Genomic DNA, 6,000 nt, shown 5'->3' on the forward strand with positions numbered 1-6,000 from the left:
GTCTATTACCCTCCACTTTACTTCGAATTCCTCATGGTTCTATTTTGTTACCACTAACTTGCATAGTATTCTCGGTACTAGCAAGAATTTCAAATAATGGTATAGCACCCGTTGGGTGAATATGATGATTTTAAGAAATTCCATGTTTCTTCATCATAAAAAATGGCAGTACCATCTTAAGAGGAGGTAAAGTGTATAAGGAATTTTCAACCGGATCTACATATGAAAATATTTGATCACGGGATATCAACTTGAAAGTTGATTAAGTGACAGAATTGTGAGATGCAATAGACTTGAGGTCTTGAAAAATGAATGGGTGATCATTCGTGATGTGCTCATGGCAGCATGTTTCTCTTAAGGAAAATATTCAAAGTGAATAAATACTCATCCATAATGTACTTAGTTTGAGAACTAAGTGAAGTTTGCGACATATGAAATGAATATGTACATATTTTGCTATCAAGAGAATAGCCATGGAATTTTTCGAACATGGGGTTAGTCACTATAAAATAACAACCAAAAATGTGATGTGGATCTTGTAATAGTGTTTGAGACACTCGATCTTTGCTATAAATCATGGTCTCCACCTTGATGTATGGACGACAATATTATCACAAATAGTAATATTTGTGAAATTTTCCACGACTTATTCAAGCAAAATGATGCTTAAATAATTGATACTAGAAGAAAAATGCCATTTTAACATGTAAGATCAATATTATTATTATTATTTTACTATGAGAGTAAATAATTTTAGTGAACAACAATAATTGCTTCAGAGGAGCAAATTTTATGATAGCTGATGCTATACACTCATGTGTAGACCTCAATTTATAGAGCATAACACTTTGAAGATAATAACCGGATGCGGTGTAGATCTCGCAGTAATAGAAAACATAGTCTGGCTTTTGTCAGTAGATGTTCATAATTCTATTACCTTATGTTATGCAAAATGTGTGGAATCACTTTGAAGGTAATCATCTGTCAAAGTGACATGATGTAGACCTTGCAGTAATAGTGGATAATCTGCAAAATTTGCAGTAGATGCCAGTATTACCTTATGATATCTTGAGGTAGTCACATATAATATTAATATTTGGAAGAGCACTTCGAAGGTAGTCATCTTGTTAAAATAACAAGGTGTAGACCTCACAGTAGTGGTGGATAATCTGCAAATGATGCAGTAGATACCACCAATACCTTGTGATTCACAAATAACATTTGAAATAGTCACATTAATATTTGGAAAAAGCACTTTGAAGGTAGTCATCTTATCAAAATGACAAGACGTAGACCTCACAGTATTGATGGATAATCTGCAAATTACACAGTAGATACCATCATACCTTGTGATTCGCAAATAAAATATGATGTAGTCATATTCAGTATGACACTTCACAATCCTTGTTTTGAATTTACATCATGATTTGCAAGAAGAAGAAGAAGAAAAATCAATTGCAAAACATAGTTGTTGCACATATCATAAAGAATGCTAGTATCTTTGGGTCCATTCCGGATGGAATGATCGATGCACCCATTAACATAGGCTAAATCCCTGGGGACTCAACCAATATGATTCAACAAGGTATTTACTAAAATCTAAAATGACATTAAGCCTGATGGCTTCTGTTGAAGGAGTACTACTACTAAGTCTGATGGCTTGCAATACAGAATAGCAGAGGGTTGGTTCGACTGCATAAAAACAGAGAACTTGTGGGCCTATATGCTAGTTACAGAACTTATATGCTAATAAGGGTAACTAGACGTGGTAAAACGTCAAATGACCGAAGAGATAAGATGCTCTTGTCTTTCTCTCTGTAGCCACGAACGGTTGATTCGCTTGGTTCGTCGTTGCACAGACTACATCTCCGTTTTGAAGAATTATTAGGAAGGGCGGTTGTGTTGCCGATTGAAAGTCGTCGTGCTGCCTCATGGGTTTTCTTCACGCTGGGCTCCGGCCGTTGGCCGCTCCTGTCCGCTGGACGTCGCCTGGGGCACTGCGCTGCCTCCCCGTAGAGGGCCGCTACCTCAGGCCGCTGCGGCGCGCTGGAGATGGCGAGCAGCCGCCAAATGCGCTCGCCGTCAGTGGAGAGGACCGGCCGAGAGCCATATCTTCGGGTGCGGCCGCGCGTCTCGGCCGTTGGACGCCTGTGCCGCCGGATCTGTGAGTCACGCCAGCGGGAGAGGTCATATGTGCGTTGCGCCGGATGGCCTCTCCATGCCACGCGCCTGGGACGGCCTTGCCGCGGGAAACGACGCCACTCGTCGTGGAGCAGCGTCGCGGGCGCGCGTCGAATATTGCGCCGCGAAGACGCACGCCGGTGCCGAGGGCCTGGGGATCCGTCAACGAGGACGACGTTGTGGCCGGAGAAAAAGGGAGTCCCCGGTGATTCACGGATGTGTGTGAGGGCGGTCGCCCATCGGTGCTGTCGCTCTTCACTCTTCGCGGCCTAATCGCTCTTTTAGGGCAAAGTGCTGATAACGTGTTTAGAGAGAAACGAGAGAGAGGAACAAATGATGGAACAGTTTTTTCATTGATTGAACATTAGGGTATTTATACCCTCGTTACAAGGCGGTTACAAAGGAGACGGTTGCCAAACATGGCCACCGACATTAGCATAGATTAACAATTAATTAACCTATTAATTAATTCCTAACAGCGACGAAGCGAACGAGCCTTGCCAACGTGGACTCTATCGCTTGTCTCGTAGCTTGCGGACGTGGACAGCGCCATCGACTGCCCCTGATGCGCAGCTGAATGGTTTTAAATGTCTATAAGTTGTTAAAAGATATTTAGGATGGAATAGGGGACGATGTGATTTCATCATCAAAGAGATCTCCGCTCGTGCAATTTGCATTCACAGAGTGTCAGTATGTTCATGAGGGAAGGAAATTAATCTTGAAGCTTATAGTTTAGAGTATGATTTATCTATTAAGTGGGTCGTCCTCATATTGGGCTTGGTGTGCCATACGACTTTGTTACTATGTCTATAATCCTGTAAAGATTGTCGTTGCTCATGGTTTTTTACATTGGTAAGTTACAATAGAAAAATTATCTTATCAAGTTAAAGATAATAGTAAAGTTTAAGTAAAAAATAGAATTTTTTTACATACATAATTAAACAATTAAATTTAATTGTATATAATATAAATAAAATAATATATAACATTATAATTACTGATTAGTATAATATAAAAAATAATATGACAAACATGATATATTTTAATATTAATTTACACATCTGGTTTAACTATAAATATTTTTTTAAATTAAGTATTTAAGCAATTATATCACGATTTGGACGGTAATATAAATGAATATATTTTTGTTATCTAAATATTTGTCTGGCTTAATTTTATCTTATGATTTGAAAATTTAATTATCTTTAAATTTTATAAATTATGTATTGGGAATTGTATAAAATAAAATTAACTCACATATAATATATTAAATACAATTAAAAGAATAAATATATCACTTATTTTGATGACTGAAAGATCTTAACTGTGATCTAGATATCTCAGCAAAATTACTACACTACAAACTTTTTTCATATTTCATATCAGTATTGCGAAATATCATAAGTGTAAACAAAAGAATGATGTAGTCTATTTATACTGATCATTTTTACTTATATTATTTGGTCACTTAATTTAAATAAATTTTTACAATACAATGTCCAACATACAATATTCAGTGTTAAATTTTACTACCTTGTTTAATAACATTGATGAGATTAAATATTTCAACTCAATTATACAAGTATTACACTCTATTTGCAAAAACACCAACGTTAAAGTAGAACTTTGTATTTAATTAAAATTATGTTTAGATATTTTGCTAAAGTGAATATTATTTGAATTCAAAATGGAAATCATATTCAATTAGGGAATGTTTTGATCCCTTAAGTCTACATTAGGGTCTTTATATATGTTTATTTCTATTTTACAACTTTTAAATATCTTGATGTATATATTTGTGTGATATACGTGTATAACAATTATCTTTTTTTGCAAGAAATCTAACAATTATCTCGACTTAGAGTTGTATGGTACAATTATGTAGCTTACATGTAACTATTAGACAATTCTATAATGTATGAACTAGATTTGGAAAAATCACAAATTTGAAAAAAACATGAATTTAGAAAAGTTCCCACATTTGAAAATTTTGGTGCAAAAAAATAAAAAGAGAGAAAAGAGGGGAAATGATATAGAAAAAGGAAAAAGGACATAAAGCAGAAAAAAAAATTGATTATGCACTTTAAAAAACGACCAAAAGTTCCAAGAGGCTTCACAACTGGAAGCCTCCCAAAACCAAACCAGGACCCTATAGATATGTCGGCCCATTACCTACCACGTACGCCTGGGTGTGCGACATCTACCAATAACGCTACTACCTCCGTCTAGGTGAATAAGTCATTCACGTAGTTCTAAGTCATTGGTTTGAGGAATTAAATATGTGTTATATGTCATGAAAAGTATTGATACATCCATTTTGCATCATGCTTTTATATCGATATTTATTGCATTATGGGTTGTTATTACACATTATGTCACAATACTTATGTCTATTCTCTCTTATTTTACAAGGTTTACATAAAGAGGGAGAATGCCGGTATCTGGGATTCTGGGCTGGAAAAGGAGCAAATATTAGAGACATATTCTGCACAGCTCCAAAAGTCCTGAAACTTCACAGAAGATGTTTTCCAAATATATAAAAAATATTGAGAGCAAGAAATTCACCAGGGGGGCCACACCCTTCCCACGAGGGTGAGGGGCACGTCCTACCCCCTGGGCGCGCCCCTACCTCGTGGGCCCCCTGATGGTGAAGGAAATATGCCCTAGAGGCAATAATAAAGTTATTATTTATTTCCTTATATCATGATAAAAGTTTATTATTCATGCTAGAATTGTATTAACCGGAAACATAATACATGTGTGAATACATAGACAAACAGAGTGTCACTAGTATGCCTCTACTTGACTAGCTCGTTAATCAAAGATGGTTATGTTTCCTAACCATGGACAAAGAGTTGTTATTTGATTAACGGGATCACATCATTAGTTGAATGATCTGATTGACATGACCCATTCCATTAGCTTAGCACCCGATCGTTTAGTATGTTGATATTGCTTTCTTCATGACTTATACATGTTCCTATGACTATGAGATTATGCAACTCCCGTTTGCCAGAGGAACACTTTGTGTGCTACCAAACGTCACAACGTAACTGGGTGATTATAAAGGAGCTCTACAGGTGTCTCCAAAGGTACATGTTGGGTTGGCGTATTTCGAGATTAGGATTTGTCACTCCGATTGTCGGAGAGGTATCTCTGGGCCCTCTCGATAATGCACATCACTTAAGCCTTGAAAGCATTGCAACTAATGAGTTAGTTGCGGGATGATGTATTACAGAACGAGTAAAGAGACTTGCCGGTAACGAGATTGAACTAGGTATAGGATACCGACGATCGAATCTCGGGCAAGTAACATACCGATGACAAAGGGAACAACGTATGCTGTTATGCGGTCTGACCGATAAAAGATCTTCGTAGAATATGTAGGAGCCAATATGAGCATCCAGGTTCCGCTATTGGTTATTGACCGGAGACGTGTCTCGGTCATGTCTACATTGTTCTCGAACCCGTAGGGTCCGCACGCTTAAGGTTACGATGATAGTTATATTATGAGTTTATGCATTTTGATGTACCGAAGATTGTTCGGAGTCCCGGATGTGATCACGGACATGACGAGGAGTCTCGGAATGGTCGAGACATAAAGATTGATATATTGGAAGCCTATGTTTGGATATCGGAAGTGTTCCGGGTGAGATCGGGATTTTACCGGAGTACCAGGAGGTTACCGGACCCCCCCCGGGAGGTATATGGGCCTTAGTGGGCCTTAGTGGAAGAGAGGAGAGGTGGCCAGAGATGGGCCGCGCGCCCCTCCCCTCCTTGGTCCGAATTGGACAAGGAGAGGCCCCCCCCCTTCCTCCT

This window comes from Triticum dicoccoides, chromosome 6A (assembly GCF_002162155.2).
Source record: "Triticum dicoccoides isolate Atlit2015 ecotype Zavitan chromosome 6A, WEW_v2.0, whole genome shotgun sequence".
In the NCBI taxonomy this organism is placed as follows: Eukaryota; Viridiplantae; Streptophyta; class Magnoliopsida; order Poales; family Poaceae; genus Triticum; species Triticum dicoccoides.